We start from the raw sequence: 22,919 nt of genomic DNA on the forward strand, positions 1-22,919 counted from the left end.
AGAACAAAAAGCCACAACCCCGGGAAGAGAACACGAAAGTAGATGCTTTAGCCAATCTTGGCTCAGCAGCAGATGTCACCGAGTTCGAAGACAACTAAGTTGTCCATTTCCTTCGGTCATCCATCGACCAAGCCAAAGAGGAGGTAAACACCCCTAACTTAACTTGGGATTGACGTAAGTAATTTGTCAACTATTTGTAGAACAAGATACTACCCGAGGATATGAAGGCAACCCGATCGCTTAGACTTCATGCCGCAAGATACTATCTTACTGAATGTGACCTATACTAAAGAATCTATAGCAGCCCATTAGCCAAATGACTAGGGCTCGGGATACAAACTATGAATTGAGGGAGGTCCATGAAGGACATCTCAGTAATCATTATGGGGACTGATCGCTAGTCCGAAATCTGATCAAGGACAAATACTACTAGCCTAGAATGAAGCAAGATACGATCGATTTCGTCAAATAATGTGACAAGTACCATCGGTTCGCTCATCGACTACATTAACCAGCCGAGCCACTTCATTCAAGCTCGGGGGCAGATACAATTCTTGCTTATCTTAACTGACTACTTCCCCAAGTGAGTGAAGGCATTTGCATTTGTGAAATCAGCAAAAAACAAAGTTATGGACTTCATTTGGAGGAACATCATATGTTGATTCGGAGTTCCAAAATAAATCACATGCAATAATGGACCACATTTTATAGGAACCAAAATAATAAAATTCTTTGAAAACAACCCGGGAGCAAGTGGACAAGTAGAATCCTCTAACAAGGTCATGCTGGATAGCTTAAAAAAAAGGCTAGAGGCAGCTAAAGAAGGATGGACAAAAAGAATTGCCCGGGGAATTATAGGCCTACTGTACAATGACAAAGTCGAGCATTAGGAAACTCTTTTTTCCCTTACGTATGGATCCGAAGTACTTATACGATATATGAGAACCAAGCTTGAGAATCGCTTACGCTATCGAAGAATCAAACAACGAGGCATTGGCTATTGATTTGGATTTGCTAGAAGGACGGAGGGAGATGGTTCTAATTCGGATGGCAACACAAACGCAAAGAATCGAGAAGTACTGTAACAAGAAGGCCAACCTTCGACACTTTAAAGTAGGGGAATAAGTGTTGCGGAACATGTTCTTTACAACCCAGGAGCTAAACGTGAGAAACTCGGGCCCAACGGGGAAGAACCGTACCTATTTATTAGGATAATGGGCAAATATTCATACAAGCTTGAGGAAATGAACGACAAGCTCGTGAAGGCAAACTGGCGCACCTCAAACGGTTCTACTTCTGAGAACTGCAATAGTTCTATTTTCTTCCCTATGCATGCATTGTGAATTTATTTTCTTTTATTTTACTAACATTTTTAGATGATAGGCACTAAACCAGCCTGACCTAAGTGATGACTATACTGACTCTTGACACTATTTAAGAACCACCGTAGTTCCCAGCCAAGGTCAAATTGTTTAGCTAAGAGGGATCTAGCACTATCTTCATATAAAATCACTCCTCGTTCCTTTACTTCCTTTTTAAGGAACAAACCATTGGGAGGAAATGTCGCGATAGGATCAAAATTCCCAATCGAAAATAGTGAATCTACAATATCATTGTTCGAGTCTTCATTCTTCAAACATAAATAATGGGGGAACTACACTATATGGAGTTACAAAGATAGAGTCATAAAGACCAGAGTTTAAATTCAATTACCAGAAGATTGAAAACACCCATAAAAGCTTTAAGCAATCGAGGCAAAGCCATTTCAAAAATTGGCATACTCGTATACATAGTCCGATAGAGGGCATCCTAGTTATTCCCCGAATTAGTCACCTAGATTTATCAAGTAAATAAATGAGTCAATAATGTACCCAAACTAGTTACCCTATTTGAATGAATAAATTCTGTTACTTTTTTGAACTTATATCTCGCTTTGAGTACTTTATTTGGGGTATATCATCTATCGAGATTGTATCCTCGCAAATTCAATTTTTTTCGCCTAAGTGAGTGAAGATGAGATGTCATCTTCATACATGCCAAAAGACTTTAAAAGACTCTCTTTTATGCACAAGTTAAAGATATTAAGTCACGACTCACAACGACCGTTCGAAATCAACGAATCATTAAAAGCTCCTAAATAGGAAATTCAAGAAGAATGTATATAAGTTGTAACGATCCGGCCGGTCGTTTTGAGTATTGTAGCCACATTCCCCCATTTATCGCTTCGTGTATGTTCATTTGTAGTTATGTGACTTTTCGAGGTGGTTCGTTTGGTTCCGAAGATTTTTCGGAGTGAGTTGGGATACTTAGTCCCAAGGTTGGAAGCTTAATTTGAAAGAGTTGATAAGATGTTAACTTTTGTGTAAACGACTCAAGAATGGAGTTTTTATAGTTTCGATAGCTTCGTATGGTGATTTAGGACTTAGGCATATGTCCGGATTTGTATTTGGATTTGGATTTGGAGGTCTGTAGGTCGTTTTGGCGTGAATTGGCGAAAGTTAGAGAGTTGAGGGTTTGGAAGATTTAGAAGTTTGACTAAGTGTTGACTTTGTTTATATAGGGTTTGGATTTTAGTTTCGGGAGTTGGAGTAGGTCAGTTGTGTCCTTTATGACTTGTGTACAAAATTTGAGGTCAATCGGAGTTGGCTTGGTATTATTCGACATTAGTTTTAGAAGTTGGAAGTTCATTAGTTCATTAGGCTTGAATTGGGGTGCGATTCATGATTTCGATATTGTTTGATGTGATTTGAGGCTTTGACTAAGTTCGTATCATATTTTAGGACTTGTTGGTATATTTGGATGGGGTCCCAGGGGCCTTGGGTGTGTTTCAGATCAAGTTTGGACTAATTTTGGACCTTGTTGGATTGCTGATAACTGTGCTTCTGGTTTCCTGTTTCGCTTGTCTAGGACTTTGATCTAAAACAGAAAATATAGGAATTTGGGCAGAATTCCCGTTTAATGTTCGTAAAACGCCAAAACATGAGAAACAATCATGGCGGGGCAGTGACTTTGATTCTTTCAGCCGTCTTTCATGGCTCCGAATAATATTAGGCAATCCGGGTCCGGGGGCTTGGGCCCATGCAGAAGGCGTGGGCTATAGCACACAAAAATCTAGGAATCGGTCAATTCCAGTTTTATGACCGTAAAATTCCAAATAATGAGGAACGGTCATGGCAGGGTGGTGACTATTGTTCCTTTGACCTTATTTGATGGCCCAAAATAATTTTAGGCGATCCGGGTCCGGGGTCCCGGCCCTTGCGGAAGGTTTGGGCTATAACACACGAAATCTGAGAATCGGATTGAATTCTAATTTTATGGCCGTAAAACAGCAAAGAACGAGGAACTGTCATTGAGAGGCGGTGACTATGGTTTCTTAAGACATTTTTGATCGCCCGAAATAATTTCAGGCGATCCAAGTCCGGGGGCCTAGGCCCATACAGAAGGCGTGAGCTATAGCACATGAAAATTTAGGAATGAGGCGGAATTCCAATTTTATAGCTATAAAATGCCAAAAAATGAGGAACGGTCATGGCGGGGCGGTGACTATGGTTCCTTAGGTCATATTTGATGTCTTGGAAATTTTTTAGACGATCCGGGTTTGGGGGCCCATGCGGAAGGCGTGGGCTATAGCACACGAAAATAAGAGAATCAGGCGGAATTCTATTTTTATGGCCGTAAAATGCCAAAATATAAGGAACGGTCATGGCGAGGCGGTGACTATGGTTCTTTAGATCGTATTTAATGGTCCGGATAAATTTTTGGCAACCCGTGTCCGGGGGTCTAGGGCCATGCAGAAGGCGTGGGCTATAGACAACGAAAATCTAGGAATTAGGCGAAATTCAAGTTTGATGGCCGTAAAATGCCAAAAAATGAGGAACGGTCATTGAGGAGCGGTGACTATGGTTCCTTAGGTCGTATTTGATGGACCGGAATAATTTAAGGTGATCCGGGTCCAGGGTTTCGGGCCCAAGCGGAAGGCGTGGGTATCACATGAAAATTTAGGAATTGGATGGATCTAGTTTTATGGCCGTAAAATGGCAAAAAATGAGGAACGGTCCTTGCGGGGCGGTGACTATGATTTCTTAGGTCATATGTTATGACTTGAAATATTTTAAGGCAATCCGGGTTTGGGGACCCGAGCCAATGCGGAAGGCGAGGGCTATAATAGCACACAAAAATCAAGGAATCGGGCCGAATTTCAGTTTTATGGCCGTAAAACGTCAAAAAATGAGGAAAGGTCATGGTGGGGCAGTGACTATGGAACCTTAGGTCGTATTTGATTGCTCAGAATAATTTTAGGCAATCCGGGTCCGGAGGCCTGGGCTCATGCAGAAGGCGTGGGTTATTACACACGAAAATCAAGAAATCGGGCGGAATTCCAGTTTATGGCCGTAAAATGACAAAAATGGGGAACGATCATGGCGGGGCGGTGTCTATGGTTCCTTAGGTCATTTTTAAAGGCCCAGAATAATTTTAGGCGTTTCGGGTCCGGGGCCCCGAGCCCAAGCAGAAGGCGTGGGCTATAGCTCACGAAAAACTAGGAATCAGACGAAATTCCAGTTTTATCGCCGTAAAATGCCAAAAAATGAGGAAGGATCCTTCCGGGGGCGGTGACTATAGTTCCTTAGGTCATTTTTGATGGCTTGGAATAATTTTACGCGATTCGGGTCCGGAGGCCCGGGCCCAAGCGGAAGGCGTGGGCTATAGCACACATAAATCTAGGAATTGGGCAGAATTCTAGTTTTATGGCCGTAAAATACCAAAAAACGAGAAACGGTCATGGTGGGGCGGTGACTACGGAACCTTAGGTCATATTTGATAGCTCGAAATAATTTTAGGCAATTCGGGTCCGAGTGCCCGGGCCCATGAAGAAGGCGTGGGCTATTACACACGGAAATCAAGGAATCTGATGGAATTCCAGTTTTATGGCCGTAAAATGCCAAAAAATGAGGAACGTGCATGATAGAGCGGTGACTATGGTTCCTTAGGTCATTTTTGATAGCCCGGAATAATTTTAGGTGATCTGGGTCCGGGGGCCCGGACCCATGCAGATGGCGTGGGCTATAGCATACGAAAATCTAGAAATCGGGCAAAATTCCAGTTTTATGGCCATAAAACGCTAAAAAATAAGGAATGATCATGGCGGGGCGGTGACTACAGTCCTGAAATAATCAGATCAAGTATTTGTTCTACGCATTCGCGAGGTTAAGTTAGCGATTGTGAATCTTTGAGGGGTTATGATACGCAAACATGTGAGAGGGGACATGTTCGTGAAGAAGGACGAGGAGTCCTGGGAATTTCTACACGTTGTTCATCGCGATTGCGTATTGTGGGTGATTGGTCATCGTATTCGGGACTTGGGTAGCACGTTCACATAGGGTTTTTTGCTACTGGAGGCTTTTGTTCTTCGCGATCGCGAGGGACTTTTTGCGATCGTAATGTGTTATAATTGGGCAGCAGGTTTAAAATTCCAAATCGAGGACGAGTATTTGTTTAAGAGGGGGAGAATGTAACGACCTGACCGGTCGTTTTGAGTATTGTACCCCCGTTCCCTCATTTATCATTTCTTGTATGTTCATTTATGGTTATGTGACTTGACAGGGTGGTTGGTATGGTTCCGAGGATGTTTCTGAGTGAGTTGGGATACTTAGTCCCAAGGTTGGAAGCTTAAGTTGAAAGAGTTGACCGGATATTGGCTTTTGTGTAAATTGCTCTAGAATGGAGTTTTGACGGTTCTGATAGCTTCGTATGTTGATTTTAAACTTACACGTATGTCCAGATTTGGATTTGGCGGTCCGTAGGTTGTTTTGGCGTGAATTGGCAAAAGTTGGAGAGTTGAGGGTTTGGAAGGTTGAGAAGTTTGACCGAGAGTTGACTTTGTTGATACTGTGCTCGGAATTTTGGTTTCTAGAGTTGGAGTAGGCCGATTTGAGGTCGGAATTGGATGATTTTGGTATGGTTGGACTGGTAATTGAATGCATGTTCGGAATTTGTGAATTTTGTCGGGTTCCTAGGTGCGAGCCCAGGGTTGACTTTCGATCTTGTTTAAAGATCTTAGCTTTATCTTTTGAAATCACTTCCTATAGCTTCTATTGATAGTATTGCGTTATTTTGACTAGATTTGAGCCTTTTGGAAGTTGATACGCACGAGAAGGGCTTGTTAGCGGAGTGATTTGGTTTGTTAGAGGTAAGTATCTTATCTAAACTTGGTTGAGGTATTAGTTGCCTGAATTATTTGTGATAGCTACGTGCTATGGGTGACACATTTGTGTGTAGTTGAGCCCATATGCGTGCGCCGGGTACTATATCCATGCTCAGGCTAGTGCTTAGGCCATGACATGCCTTGTAATGATTGCTAAATTTCAAGTAGAGATGTTTCTACTATTTGTACCCCTCTGTGAGCTATTTGTACCATATTTGAGATTTTATTGAGGTTATTTTTCCGTTTGAACCTGATAAACTGCTAATTCTTGATGGAAATTGTTTGTTCTAGTTGTGATCGCAAACATTGCACATGCCTACACTATAACATGTCATTTATACCAGTCCAGGAGTATGAATTTGATAATCATTGATCATGTACCTGTATTTTCGCATATTTGCTTTCTCTATGTTATGAGCTGGACTGGTAGCGTGTGACCACGCCGGGCGGATTGTAATTGTTGGCACGTAAGTTATTAGTGCAACACGTGAGTTGTCCGTGCAGATCTGGATATTGATATTATTAGCACGTGAGTTGTCCGTGCAACACGTGAGTTGTTCGTGCGAGTTATATTAATAACACATGAGTTGTTCGTGTGGCACGCGAGTTGACTCTGCAGCGTGTGGATATGTATCCACTCCCCTAGGGTCACCATATCATGTTTCTCTCTTGATGGCGTACACATGACTATTGAGTAAAACTGATTAGTGGTTTGGTACGAATATAGAAGGGTTGAGGAAAATCTAGCGAGTGTTATTTTCGAATTGCATTTCATCTTTACTTGCAACTTCCACAGTTATTATCTGATTATCAGCATATCATCTTATATCTTGTACCCGTGACTGAGCAGAGATTTTGAATAATTGTACACACACACTGAGACAATCCTTCCATTATCTTATACATGTTCACTTTACTGTTTTATACTTGTTGGATTTTATGAAACTGTATAGGTTATAGCAGGTATCATCTATAATTCTTGTTTCTTTTACCTCACTGAGGTTAGTTACGATACTTATTGAGTATATTGGGTCGGTTGTACTCATACTATACTCTGCACTTAATTATGCAGATCCAGGCACGGGGACCAGTTATCAGCAGTTGGCTTGCTTGATTGGACTGAGTTCGAGAGGCGAGATAGAGCTGCATCCTTGGTCGCAGTGTTAACTTGTCTTTTCCTTACATACTGTCGTTATAGTCCAGACAATGTTATTATTGTTTAGTTTCAGACTTGTATTTTGTTGTAAAGCCCATGACTTCGTATTTACCAGTTTCTGAGGGATTGTCCTTGTATTGACAGTATTTTGTTGCATCGAGGTTTCAGATTTATGCTATTTCTATAATTTATGTTATTTTGGCTCTTTATTATTAAGTTTCAGCTTGCCTAGCTGGTGTGTTTGACGCCGTCACGACGGGTTCGGATTTCGGGTCGTGACATAAGTATTAAAGTATTTATTGTAAATATAAGGGGTACAGAGAAAATAAAGATTTCCATAATAAAGTTCTCTTTCTTGATTATGAGGGGGACCAAGATCGAAAATTACAAGACAATGCCTAAGAAGGATCTTGAGGCTTAGAATCCAATGCAAGGCTTCGAGGGCTAGATATTGAAGGTATGTCTGGAACAGCATTAATTGAAGGAGGCGAGGACTCGAGGTGTGAGGCAACTTCTTCTTCTTCACCACCTTTTTGAACCTTTTGTTCTTGGCCCTTAGCGTCCGGTCGAATCTCACCACCTCCTTGGCTAAATTAGTATCCCCCCTGACTCTTTATATAGACCCCAAGGTGAGCAAGTTAAGCTGCATAGAGAAAAGAGATGAATCAAAGAAAAAGACATAACCTTCAAAAGAAAATCGGGAAAACTTACCCTGGTAGTTTTGTAAGCTATTCGGTCACTAGCGCCTCCAAATTCATGGAAGCCATCTTTTGTCACTCCTTGGTATCCACCAACTTGTGGATATGGGCGATAACATATTTGGGATCTTTGAGAAGATCAACCTCGTTGGGCATAGAGAAAATAATGATCCATTGTACACTAATGTTGACAGAAAGGTCAACGGAACCCTCATATGCTTGGACAGGAGAATTCATTTGAGATGACAGTGCCTCGGGGCATCGAGAAAGCTCTATAGTTTTTCCTTAAGAGATAGTGTACCAAAAAATTTCAGTCCCTCATCCAGGATCAAATTCGCTGCCTCCTCTCCAGAAAGGGCAATATTTTGGGAACCCTCTTCATCAAAGTCAACTATGAAAAGATCAGGGCACCCAGGTTTGTCGACAATGCCGCTCTAAGCGGCCCAAGAAGTGGCTCAGGGAGTTCCCTCTTCGAACCTGGTGGTTGAAACTATCATTTTAGAAGACCCCTTCCTCTTTGAGGACCGAGAGAGTGGTAGCACTATAGGAGCGTCGACGACACCTTCATGGTATGAATCAACAAGTAGTTGCCGAATTTGTTGAAAGTCATCCACCCTTAAGGCGGGAAGGCTGGTGGGAGGTTGAACTCGAGGACGAGCACCCTTCTCAAGACCCATAAATGCAGAAATTTGCCCATGTCAAACAAATAATATACAATAAATAAGAAAAGCAGATGAACCAAAAAAGATGTTACAATGATATTTTGCTTGAATTCCTCATAGTTCGGTAGCAATGGCCTTCCAGGTTCTCGAGTAGGTTGAGGAAATGCTCAGAACCTTGGACACTCAGTCCTCAATATCAAGAGCCCCATTGAGACCCACCACAAAAACTGTAAGTCACAAATATGTTTAGAGCGATTTCCAAAATAAGTAAAAGGGGGAAAGGAGAAAAGTGGAAGCACATACGATTAAGGTTTCATTTCTCCGGGAACTGAACTTGTCATCCGAGAAGAGGAACTTGGTCAGAACTTGGTCTGTACCACTAAGTAACTCTCAAACCATCTCTGCTCGTAGTCATCGTCATAATTGAATATCAAGGCCATAGAACCCCGATGATTTATCTTAATTATCCCCCCAGGATATACTTTGGGGGAATACATGTGGATTATATATTAGAAGGTGAAGAGGACACCAGCCTTTGAAGCCAGGTAACGAAGGCACACAACCAACCTCCACACTTGGGGATTGATTTAGGCTAAGCACGCCTGTACTTCATGCATATTTTGGCAATACATTCATCCACCATGGTAAAAGGGTACGTGTAGATGAAGGAATGACGAGGATAGTGACTAGTAAGCCTCTCGAACCTGGGGAGGATGTCCTAGGTAATGAGAGACAGAAACTCGAACATGGGAGAATTTTGGTCACTTTTCGTCTTGTAGGTCTTCTCTATGGCCTTGCAGTTGTTGTACTTTCTAAACTCCCTTGGCACAATATTCAAAATTATCCATTCTAGCAAGGATTCTGAGTCAACTTTCTTGGTTGTCCTCCCCTTCTTTGTCGGAGGCAAAACTGTTTGAACCACCACCGACTCAACTGCAGCAACGGTGGAGGCACTTTCCCTAGTGCCAGGGACAGAGACGGAGGAGGGACGCCCTTATAAAGAGCTATGACTTTAGGAATCCATGGATAAAGGTTAAGAGATTTGATGGGGGAGGGGGGATCAGAAAGTCTCATTGATTAAAGAAATAAAGTATTTGCACTAATTAGAGAAAGTGAGAGTTTGAAGAAAGCAAAGGTAGAGAGTGAAAACATGACAAACACCACTCTTTTTATGAGTAGAAGTCAGCATTGCCTTGATAACCGCTGATGAAATCATGCATAATCAAACTCAGCCACTCATCCCATACATTAAATAGATGTGACATTTGATATTAAGGATTCAAAATTGAGGTGTCAAAGCAATTTGTTTTCCCACCTAAGGAGCCCTTCTACTTTCAGAAGGCTTCTTGAAATTATCTAGAAGGTAGGGGTCCATATTACGCGTGGAACACACGTGTCAAAAAATTCCACGTACCTAGGCCAAGAAACCCTGTGACGTTTGAGCATCACGCTCATTTCTTATGATCATATTTTCGGTACTGGTAGAGAATCCCTTAAAAAAACTATCTGAAATTAGAAAGAATACTTTCAAAATATCTAAAGTATTTGAATGCTTGAAAATATCTCAGCAAAATATTACTAAAGTCTAGATAAAAAAGCACTGCATTTTATTAATAAAAGGCTCGGTGGAAAGAAAGTGATTCAATGATGCCCCTGACTAGTCAAAACGAAAGAAGAAAGAAAGAAGAGAAAAACTTCTAGAAACTCCAAACATTGGTCACTGCACTGGTCACTTCACTTTACGGGTCCCCTGACAGGAAAGAAGGAGTATACAAATTCGGAGAACCGAGTCAAGAGGCGGTGCAATAGAGAGAGATAGAACAATTTGAGGAATTGAATGGTTATGATGTGACTCAATATACTCCTCTTCGGCATTCTTTTCTAAAAGGTCTAGAAGCGTATCCCTTTTCGAAAAGCCTTCTTCGATAGAAGACAAATTCATAGCCTAGTAGGTCATCTTCACTGCTTGCCTTGGCTTCCCAATCTCCTCCTCCAGATCGCGGATCCCTACTTGGATAGCCTCTAATGTGGACAACTTGGAACTCAAGAAAATAACATTCTGAGCAAGCTCAGATTGCACTTTTAGCCCATCAAGATTTGAGATTACATCATCCTGTTCATTTTACAGCTTCTCCTCGTCATTCTTAAAAGATTTGGTAGTATCTTTTCAAGATCCGAGATCCTACTTAAGGTGTCTCCCTAGAACCTTAGCTCGATTAAGTTCATTAATGAGCTTTGCATATTTGTCGATAAGTTGACTCAAACTCGCCTAATTTTGAGAAAGCGAGGTCTCGAGGAACCTCAATCTCTCAACATACCTGGCGATCTGCTGCTCTATTTCACTCTTTACTTCTCTCAACACCTCCTTTGAATACCAGACTTTACTGCTCTATTGAATCTCCAATAACATTTTCTCGTGAAGTAAAAGCCTCTTTATAATTTAGGTTGAAGACAAGTTAGCCAGCAATACAAATACAACACAATGTCACTGACAAGACCAAAATTTAGAAGGAAAAAAGGAGATCGCTGACATACCCGAAGGGTGCAATGAAGCACATCACTCACAAGTCCAATATCGTACTGATCATCCACCCTCTTCCTCTCTATGAGTCTAACTGACTCTCTCGAACATGTGGCTTTGTTTCCCAGGTATTCAGAAGATCCATTCCTTCGGGCACCTCAATCATAACTCGACGCCTGCTAGCCATCATTGAGGGGTCAACTTGGGGAAAGTGCAGGATTGAAAGCTTCAATAAAGATGCAGGCTCAAGTTGGAAAACCCCGAGATCGCACGGACTGATAGGATCACCCTTTGTAACACCATCCCCCGGGTTCAGAATGGAAGCTTCACCTTTTGCTGCCTTTTTGGTTGGGGACTCTATTTTCTCATCTTTAATCAACATAGACTCACTATCTTGAAGATGTGCAGTGCCTCGAACACTCTCAGACCCTATCTTGAAACTGGACATTGTCCTCTTCCTTAAATAACCAACGAAACCATTCACCAGAGTTGGCTTCAACGAGCTTCCCTTCCTTTTTATAGCAGATAACTGCGAAATTCTATCTTGCGTAGAATCGATGGTCGGGGAAAGATCGATTAACATCTAAGAAAGGATTTTTTAGGTGTGATGCATAAAATGGAGGAGTAGACGTGAGAACATGAGACATTGAATCAAAAATACAAATGACATCAATGTTTACCATGAATTTCGGCCCATCATCCCGAAACTTTGAAAATAAACCTCCAAGACCTTTCAGCTATCACGGAAGATAACAATATATTCTCGATCGATCACTCAATACCAAAAACTTCAGGTGCTTCTAAGACAGTTGCAATGTAAAACTCGCAAGTCAAAACAATAGACAACAAACATTAACCGAAATGAAGATAATATACTTATGCTTGTTATTCCATTTGTCTGGAAAGAGCCAATACTCGGAGAGGACCAGTTCTTTATTTGGGACAGTGATGATTCAGTCATACCATCCCTTATCATGGTCATATTCTGTATTCATAAGTACTCACTTACCATGATTGACGACAATGACAATGCTACCCCTTAATGGCCTCAAAGCGTAAAGATGGAGAAGATACCGAAGGAAAAAATCAACCTTAGCCAAATGCGCTAAGAATCAGAGATATGCCACTAATTCCTAGACACTTGGACCAACTTGGGCTAAGAAAATATTGAAGTGCCAACAAAAGTCCAAAATTACGGGGTCGATTGGAGGATCGAACCCAAGGGTGAACAGATAGGTATACACAAATGAGAATCCAGACCGATGGTTGGCAGTATTCTTACTCTCTAGAGGTACATAAACGTCAATGTGATCGTCCCAACGATATTTCTTTCGGACAAAGGGATATGATCAACACAAATGAGGGAATCAAAGTTGTTCATGCGAGATTTCAAAACTTTACCACTGCTTTACTCCATGATTTTTCATCCGCCTCAAAATCTAATTGCTTTGGTAGAATGTCTGAAACAAGAGGCTCAATTTTATGCTTCATCTTCTTGATTTAATGGCTTCTAGATCTTCTTCCCTTTTATCACGGAAAACGGAAAAAGTTTCTTTTAAGGGTTCTGCAATGATGCTCGTCTAATTCAACAGGGTTGGATTTGCAAGGTTAAGATCTTGAAAATCTATAATGACGATAATAGAAAAATTAGAAAAACAGAGAAAGATTCAGTGAAGGCTATAAAAATTACAGAAGGAATTGCTCTAGGTAATTGGCAAGCGAAGGAGTCCTATGCACATATATAGATGGGAAACTAACTTTTTACAGTCGTCAAATTTGGAAAAGATTTCCGTCATAAAATCAGTTGGAGACTGTGATCAACAAATAAGCTAGTTAGAGATTGTCATGTATCTCGAATGGTAAATGAAGACTGCACACGCCATCCTAATAACAGGTCATATCACTTTAATAGCAGAATATTATTAAGATTTCTTCCTTCACCAAGAAGAGATCATAGACCAGATTCTCTTATGTCAATTTTTTAAAATACTTTTTGGGCATTTCTTGGAGAACTACCCGACAAGTGAGGGGGCCATCTGTATTGGTAAATTTAGTCTCACCACGTGGTATGACAAAAAATGACTCGTGACAGGAGCGGTTTGAGATCCATAAGCATAAAGGCCGAATCTAGAATAACAGTAGAATTATGGCCAAGGTTGTCCATCTAAATTCGGAGCAAGAGAAACCAGAAGAGCATGTGCTCGAAATAGATTATTCACCTTTGGTGTCGAACTCTATTGCACTTGGAACCTTTCGAAGATTGTGGCCCCCATCTGTTATGCTATCACGGTTATTGCTCGCGAGGATCTCGCCATCCCACTAACCACTTACAAATATGGGGGCTAGAAATTTGGAGCGGCAACATCCTATTTAGGCAATACCTTACCTTACTTACTTGTAACGCACACGTGATGACACACAACACATTAGATTTCTCATTGTTTATCTTCCATAGCCTTCTGTGAAGATATCATCTTGATTAGATCCTTCAAGGATTGTTGTACACTCTAATATAGTTATATAAGAGGTCAACACTCAATAAGAAGTTTTTTATCTCAATCTTTATTTCGTTAATTCATCATTATTGTTCTTCATTTTATTATATGTACTTTTGATTGATCTGTTTGCTAGTGACCTTAAATATAAATTTAATTATTTATTCTCAAATAAGTTTTAGGTTAAACATCTATTATTTGTTGTCTACTCCTGATGTGTGGTGCAGTTTTTGATATTTGATAGGACCTTTTTGGTATTTCTACTAAAATATCTTTTTTTTCACAATTTTCGTTAAATCTAACTATTAGAACTTGTTACATATTTGATGGAGATTAAAAGTACTTAAATTTAACAAACTTAATATGCTAGTTTATTAAGGAAATATTGAAATTATAGAGGGATAATTTCATAAACCTTCGCTCACGTTTGGCTTCTAACACTAACCCCTCTTGTGGTTTATGATATATGTTTACCTCTCTTATTTTAATATTTCTTGTAATGATTCTTTTAATATATTTATTGTTAATATAAAAAATTATAATCTTACCAAAATGCCCTTTTCTAGTACAATTTTTTATTTAATAATTTTATTAACAATGAGGTTGAAACCTAAAACCTAAAGCCTAATTGATTTCTCCTATAACATAACATAAAAAATTTATGTGGTACCTAGTTTTGTACCACCCATTGAATTTGTATTCACTTTTTAAAATTTTTAATTGATATCAATTTTTGGTTAACTTCAGATACAAACACCTTTCTATTCTTCTTTGCTGCTACTTTCTTCTTTTTTTATGCTTATAGTTTCTTCTTCTTCTTAGTTGCAAAATAATTTTGTTAAATTTATTATTTTTTTGACAATTTGATAATTGGAGTTTGTTCTTAATGATATTTGAAAATTATATTTTAAATTTGCGCTCATTTAGAGTAGATTTGGACATTGAATAGTGTATTAGACTGTTGAAATTCGAAAAATAAGTTTATATTTCAGAACTTAATATTCGAAATCTGAAGTTGCATCGAAGAGATTGAACTTCTTAAGATTCATATTTCTGAATTTGCATTTGAAAGATAAAAGAATTTCAGATTTGATTTCTGAAGTTGCATTGAAGAGATTGATATTATTAAGATTCGAATTTTTGAAGTTGCATTTGAAAGATTAAAAACTTCAGATTTGATTTCTGAAGTTGTATTGAATAAATCGAACTACTTAAGATCGGAGCGGTGCACTTTGCAAAAATTTGTATAATGTGGCTATAACTTCAATGATTATCCCAAAAGTGAGTATTTATGAAAATGCCCCTAACATAACGTATAATTGCACCATAGTCTGTTGCCCCTAACTACTTCTATTTATTATCAAAATACCCAACGTCGGCTTCACAAATTACGACACGGCGTCATCTAATTGGTGTTATACTTCTTCAGTTCATAAAAATACTCAAAATTATTCCATGAATTCTACTTCCTTGTCAACACTGCAAGTGAATATAGTAATGGGGTTGATGGTATTGTTTTGTACATAGTAATCGATACCATAGTAAAAGCATAAGTGATAATATATTGCATAGTGTCAATAGATTCCCAACAAAAGCCACCCATACGGAAGATGAGAATTGAGAACACCAAGGATAGAGCGTGTAATTTGGAAGTATGGAGGAGAATTGCCAAGATGTATATAAAATTACTAAATAAAAAACATATTAGAATAGGGCATATCGGTCATATTACAATTTTTATATTATTAATAAGTAGATTAAAAGAATCATTATAGAAAATTAAAATAAGCGAGTTAAGTATAGTATGGATCACAAGAAAAATTAGTGTTACGAAGTCAAATGAAAGAGGAGATTACTGATTTGTCCTTTTCTCCCTTTAGGACATTAATTAAGGAATTATCGTTTTAACTAATGATGGTTCTGTTAGAAAGCTGATCAAACTAAATGGAATAATCCGTACCAAATCGACCTTTAATATCAAGTTATTGGAACAATAAGAAATTCCTTAGTTATAGCAAACATAAATAGATTCCTTCGATTATTTACTTGGGAAGAATAAAGTCCACACAAACATTTTTCTCTCCTTTCATTTAAACGATTAATGATGATATGTTCTCCAAATCAAAATGTTTGTTTTACCCTTTGCATTCGATTCTCCAAATTGAATTCGAATTAAGTTTTTGGTGATTTGATTTGTCAAAACAATCTAATTAGAACATATCTTGGATTTCATTCACCTTCAAAATCTTACGTAACAATTCAATCGATCATCAATTGTACTGGATTTACGACAATTTCAATAACTGCACCTACACCGCTTGTTCGTGAAACTGTAAAAATTCGATCGGTCATTTTGTGTATTTGAGTCTGTGGTGATGGCACCTAACCCAACCCGCTAGGTAAGTCAATTAATAACAATCCAATTCCAATGAGATTTACTGAGAGATATAATGATAATATACAAAATTTTTATACAAAAATTTTTTAAGGACTGGTAGTACAAATCACGAGCTTCTAAGATTTTGAGTTTACAAAGCTGGTATGAAATAAACAAATCATCTGTTTGAAATATACATGAACAAATTAATAATTCTAAAGCTACCAGGAACAAGTGGTAGCTATGACCGGAACGCAGGTATGTCTTCAATGCTAGCTCCCGCCATACACAACAACATCAACATCCAAAATCTGCACGCAAGGTGCAGAATAGTATGAGTACAACCGACCCCATGTACTCAATAAGTAACAAACCTAACCTTAGGTTGAAAGTAGTGACGAGCTTGGTCAAAGGTTAGAGTCCAACACTAACAGCAAGGAACAACTCATTACAATATAACTAAAGTAATACAAGTAATAACTCAAAGATATAATGCTCAGCTCGTTCATAGTTCCGGAAAATAGGCATGCTTTTGAAGTATAATAGTGAAAACCCAAATCTTTTACTGAAATCACCAAAATATGAGTAAATCTAAAAAATTGAGACTTTTCCCAAAAACCTTTCAACAACAGGTAAGATGTTTCATTTTTTTAGTTGGAATGAGAAAAGTACATCTCTATGCCTGCATGTCAATATGTATGTGAAGTCATGAATGACGCAATACCGTACAAAATGAGAAAAATGTATCTCTATACCTGTATGTCAAGTGTGCATGTCAAATGCAACGCAACGCAGTGATAAAATCATATGCATATTCTCAGAGTATCAATTCGCTCAGTTCTCCCAGTCACTCAATCCTCACAATCACTCAGTCCTCACAGTCACTCAGTCCTCCCAGTCACTCAATCCTCACAATCACTAAGTCCTCACAGTCACTCAGTCCTCCCAGTCACTCAGTCCTCACAGTCACTTAGTTCTCACAGTCACTCAGTCCTCACAGTCACTCAATCCTTCCAGTCACTTGGCACTCACTCTCGGCACTCGCACTCAGTAGGTACCTGCGCTCACTGCTGGTAAGTCAGACTTTGGAGGGACGGATCCTGCCCAAGCGCTAATATAAGCCAATCATGGCATGAATAATAAAGCCCGCTACGGTGTGCAACCCGATCCCATAAACATCCTCACAATCAGGCCCTCGGCCTCACTCAGTCATCAATCTCTTTAGTCTCTCGGCCTCACAAATCTCATGCCAATCAGCCCAAACAATGATAATATGATGTGAGACAAATGATAACAGAGACTAAGATATGATATGTAATGAATGAGTATGCCTGAGTATGTAATTGCAATTTAAGCAAATAACTCAACAATATAAATGACCTCAGTAGGTCCCAACAGGATAAGCATATAGCCTAATCATGGTTTCTAGCATGGATCAGAGCTCAGTTACTCTAGCACGTAGAAATTTTATAGATAGAAACAAGAGTTGGTCACTACACAACACCACAAAATCAATCGAGTCATAATTCACATGGTGCACGCCCACACGCCCGTCACCTAGCATGTGCGTCACCTCAACACCAAATACATAACACGTATATTCAGGGGTCTATACCCTCAGCATCAAGTTTAGAAGTGTTACTTACCTTAAACAAGCTGAATTCAATACCGAGCAAGCCAAACAATATTCTAGAAATGCCATCCCGTTCGCTTTAACCTTCAAACGGCTCGAAACTAATCAAAAGCAACTCAAATACATCTAATAATGCCTAAGGAAACAAACCCAATCGATAAATGTCAAATCTTTAATCAAAAGTTCCAAAGTCAACCAAAAAGTCAAATTCGGGCCCGCACCTCGAAACCTGACAAAACTAATAAAATCCGATAAATCATTCAATTACGAATTCAACCATACTAGTTCACCCAAATCCGACTCCGACTCGATGCTCAAAACTCAAAAATTCACTTTATGAAATTTTAGACAAAACCTCCTAAATTTCTCTTTTGAATTCATCCACCAAATACCAAAAGCGAGAATAGATTCATGAAATATAATCAATACCGAGTAGAGAACACTTACCCCAATCCATATGATGAAAATCACCTCAAAAATCATCTCAATCCGAGCTCCATAGCTCCAAATATGCTAAAATGGTCAAAACCTCCGAAATAGAGTACTTTATAAGCTCTGCCCAGGCGACCCCTTCGCGAATGCGGAAAATCCATCGCGTCCGTGATGAACAAAATAATCTACCACCAAAAATATTCTACGCGTTCGCGGCATAGCCCTCGCGAACGCAATTTACAACGGCTCCAACCTTATGTGATCGCATCATCTTTTTCGCGTTCCCCAATCCCTAGCTTCTCATCTCTGCTCTACGCGAACACAAGCATAAGGACGCAAACGCGATGCCCAGGCCTCACAAAGGTACACGAATGCGATGAAGGAAAAAGACCAGCTCCTCTAATACACTACACGATCGCGATCGAATCTTCGCGATCGCGAAGGAGGTTTGAAACACCAAAAATCAGTAGCAACCAGCGGTGAGAGCATGAAGAAAAATGGCCCGAAATCAATCCAAAATACGCCCGAGCCCCTCGGGACCCCGTCCGAACTTACCAACAAGTCCCATAACCTATCACAGACCTACTCGAGGCCTCAAATCACGCATGACAACATCAAAATGATGAATCGCACCTCAAATCAAATATAATGAACTTTGAACTTTCAACTTCCAAAACTCGTGCCGAAACATATCAAATCAACTCGGAATGAACTCATATCTTGCGCACAAGTCCCAAATGACATAACAAAGCTATTCCAATTCCCGGAACGACAATCCGAATCCGATATCCTCAAAGTCAACTCTCGGTCAAACTTATAAATTTTTCAAACCTTCAAATTTCTAACTTTCGCCAATTAGCACCGAAACCTTCTAGAAATATCCAAATGCAAATACGGGCATACGTCCAAGTCCAAAATTACCATTCGGACCTAACGAAACCATCAAAACTCCAGTCCGAGGTCAAATACTAAAAAATTAAACTTGGTCAACTCTTCCAACTTAAAGCTTCAAGCATGAAATTCATTCTTCCAAATCAAACTCCGTATCACCTGAAACCAAAACCGAGGATTCACACAAGTCATAATACATCATATAATGCTACTCAAGACTTCAAATAGCTGAACGGAATGCAAATGCTCAAAACGACCGGCTGGATCATTACATTCTCCCCCACTTAAACATACGTTCGTTCTCGAACGTTCCTAGGGTAGTTCCAAAGCCAACGAAACACCGTGTAACCTTACCATGCACATACCTGAGGGTGATCCCACGTTACCCTATTTCATATAGGCCCGACAACACAACATAACTAAAGATCATTGCTTCAACCTTAGTCCGTAAACCTCAAAATCCAATTTCCAACATCCGGAATTTCCTATAAGACCCGAGTCTCACATCTACACACTGTATAAGTCTGAACAAGATGTATCACGCCATAACCATAGCCCTAAATGAAATCACATGATATACCACATAACTCAGATGCTCATAACCCTAACTTCTGAACATAGTCGCTGCTAAAAACAAACCCAATACCGGTAATAAACCTCATATCAAGCAAAACATCATTCAAAACCTTTCGTACACTGTCGATGATAAAAGAAACATGCAGAAACTCATAACCACTCGTCAGATCAACAAGTCATGGAGCTCTCCCTACAAGAACTATAGCCAATTTCTAAGCCGATCAGTGACATTTTCCTTCCAAATATACCGCAATCAAATCTGATAGCACCTATTCTAGGTCCAACAACCCCATCACATCAAATACAGCCACTCTACTGGCCTGTCACATCAATACAACCTTAAGCCTCAAATAGTACAATCAGTGCACCAATACGCAACAATTCAAATGCATCCAAAAATGGAAAATGACTCGAATGAGAGAACCGTTCCGCAAGCTCAACAAGTACCATCACAACCGAAATGCTATGAACCCATCATACATAGTAGAACCAAGACACACAAATCTAACACAAGGATAATATCCCAACACAACTCCGTTGCAATGCGTGACCCCATCCTAACACTGATCCCATGAAATACCTCAAGCCAAAATGCTCAAAATTAGCAACCACGCGCCATTCGACATTAAGTACATAAAGTGCATGACCATAACCATAGAGAAGCGAACAGCACTACATACCATAGCCCGGAAAGAACATAACCAATGCACAATCAACCATTCAACACCCTAATACCCATCTCACTCAAATTTCGCTACTAGGCCCAAACAGAACCGCACCATGTGTGCATATAACCAACGAATCACAACTCCTCATAGCATAGAAGAATAATACATAGACATATCCGAACACAAACAAGCTCTATTCTAACCGAATGACACACCCTTCAGTAGTAATGGTGCCGAGCAAACAAATCCGACCCGATGTAGAATACACATCTTCCTCAGGCCTACCAATAGGCCCCCAAATCAATTCCTGTCATCCCAAAATGGATAAATAGCCCTACAAAAGTCCACAATGATCTACCCATAACGCGTACCACCATCTAGCTAACTCTGGCCACATATTCACAGTCCGCAGCCCTGAAATAATCTGCTTTTGAGAACTCCCAGTCTCCAAATTCATAGAACACATGAATCACTATAGCCGGTTCTAACTCCACCACTCGAATGACTAGCACATATCTCATACACAACCATCCCCCACGAGAAATATTTCTATAATTCTTCCATGCCACATAGAAAAATCTAAACATCAACAGTCGATCAACCAGGTAGGTACCACAATACCAATGAAGCATCCGTAAGCCAAAATACAGTGCGCCCTCTGAAATACGCACCCCTTCTCAGGAAATACCAAGTAGTAATATCATTCATCAAATCATATGAAACCGTCCATGCTATCCAAAATTCATGACCTTCCCTCCAAATCTGAACTGCCACCTTGTACATGCAAATCTCAATCCCACAAGACGTACCGCATTTATCATCCCATTATATGAAAATACGAGAACCTCGTTATCAACTCTGAGTCACAAGCGAAATACATACTCAATCAGCTAGAAACCTTCCAATTGATCCCATCTAGGAGAAAATCACAATACGCAACATGCTCCTCACGTCGGTAGGAAATATCTATCTCGAACCGTGGTAGAAACCATCGACAACACTTTGAAACCCATTTGCACATAACCAAGCCATCAGAACTAAATCTTTCTAACTCCACTAATCCACATAGGTCGCCAACCCAAGAGTATTGCCACCAAAACACCGGTAGAGCCTCACCACATCATAAGTACCCAAAGAACCGATCATACCCATTACCGTGCTGATCCAACCTACTACCAAGCTGTCCTATTTCTCCGAGTTCCTTCTGAGTTACCCTTAAGTTGACACTCCTCCTCGCCATAATACTATGATCCTTACCCAAAGTTCACCACACGAGATCCTAGCATAAAACCACACCGCTCAAAGGCCCATAAGCCGCTGTATTCCCTCTTAAGCACCCCAAAAGTACCACAACCGAGACACCCACTTTAAAGAGACCTTCGGTGAATCTAAAGTCATTTCCTTCACCTTTCTGACACTGAAATGTAGAATCCATAATAATATAGAAGTACCGCAAGTCCCGACACCATCTGATGTAAATCTCAGATCCTAGCCATATACAAGTCCGAAAAATTCTCAATTGCCACATATAAATCCTGAATCCATTAGAACCTTCTCGAGATTCATCCACTCAGCTCAAATCTCAATTGCACTGCCCATACGGGTCGAATGGCATATGCCCCATCAGCACAACAACACCCAAAGAAGTAACCCCGCCTTAACGCAACCGAGCAAATTCCTACTCCATGCGCACTGCATCCTTCACGAATAACAACTCAATCATTCCATGATTTCCATATACCCATAAAGTGTAATACACCATATATCCAAAACGTTTCATTGCTTAAGTCACTCTTAGAACCTACCTCTACAAGTCATAACTGACCAACCAGTATGCCTCAAACTGAAACCAATACAACCCATAACCATGAAATTAAATCGCCGATGGTAGACTCCCCCACTTGGCTCAAAGCCATAGACCAAAATACTTGATAACTCATAATGCCCATACTTTATTACTGCCATAATACCGCGGTGAGATTCAACTAAATCCTTCATAAGCTCATGTAACACAAACCATCTAATGCTTCAAATCATCTACAAATCTCACATTCATCTGCATGACGATCATGTCAACTTTCTCAACCAATCCAATCTCAGATCGCAACACCTATAACCCACTGGTAGGAAAGAAAACCTACACAAAACATCATTAGGATCACACCTCCGTAGACCACCTCGCAGGAGGTAACCCACATGCTTAGCCTCAAATTGGCATCTTTCTATACCCTTTCGCAGCCACAATTACTGCGCAATTACTCAATCTTCCTGAGTCTGAACTCATCAACAAGACATGAGAATCTAATTCATTCCATAATTAAACAACATGAAAGATCCTTCAATACACTCATAACTCGAGACTATACGTCAAATCAAGACGGAAATCAAGCACCCAATCATCCTTTTTACATCTCAAGCAAACTTTTCTCGTCACATTCAAACCATTTGAACACATCCTGCAGTCACATCATACTCATCATATAGCCATCCAACCACTCATCGAGCCATAAATTCCACTCATAGGGACACTACCGGACATATAAGTCCAAAAACACATGCTCACACAATCGAAATCCCCGTGCTCAAGCTACAGTCAAAACCCGGCCTC

General features: G+C 39.9%; 1 long non-coding RNA gene across 2 annotated transcripts; it reads right to left on the minus strand.

Annotated features, from left to right (window-relative positions):
• Nucleotides 1-7,690: 7,690 nt before the first annotated feature.
• Nucleotides 7,691-13,651, minus strand: LOC104084781 (uncharacterized). 2 transcript variants are annotated; one of them, XR_011412596.1, is made up of 4 exons: nt 12,998-13,651; nt 9,022-12,863; nt 8,070-8,945; nt 7,691-8,001 (listed from the first exon to the last, which is right to left on the minus strand). It is a non-coding gene; the product is annotated as an uncharacterized lncRNA (long non-coding RNA). The 2 variants fall into 2 exon arrangements; XR_683680.4 differs by having other exon boundaries at nt 9,022-13,438.
• Between the last annotated feature and the right edge of the window lie 9,268 nt (nt 13,652-22,919).

Source organism: Nicotiana tomentosiformis, chromosome 12 (assembly GCF_000390325.3).
Source record: "Nicotiana tomentosiformis chromosome 12, ASM39032v3, whole genome shotgun sequence".
Taxonomy (NCBI): Eukaryota; Viridiplantae; Streptophyta; class Magnoliopsida; order Solanales; family Solanaceae; genus Nicotiana; species Nicotiana tomentosiformis.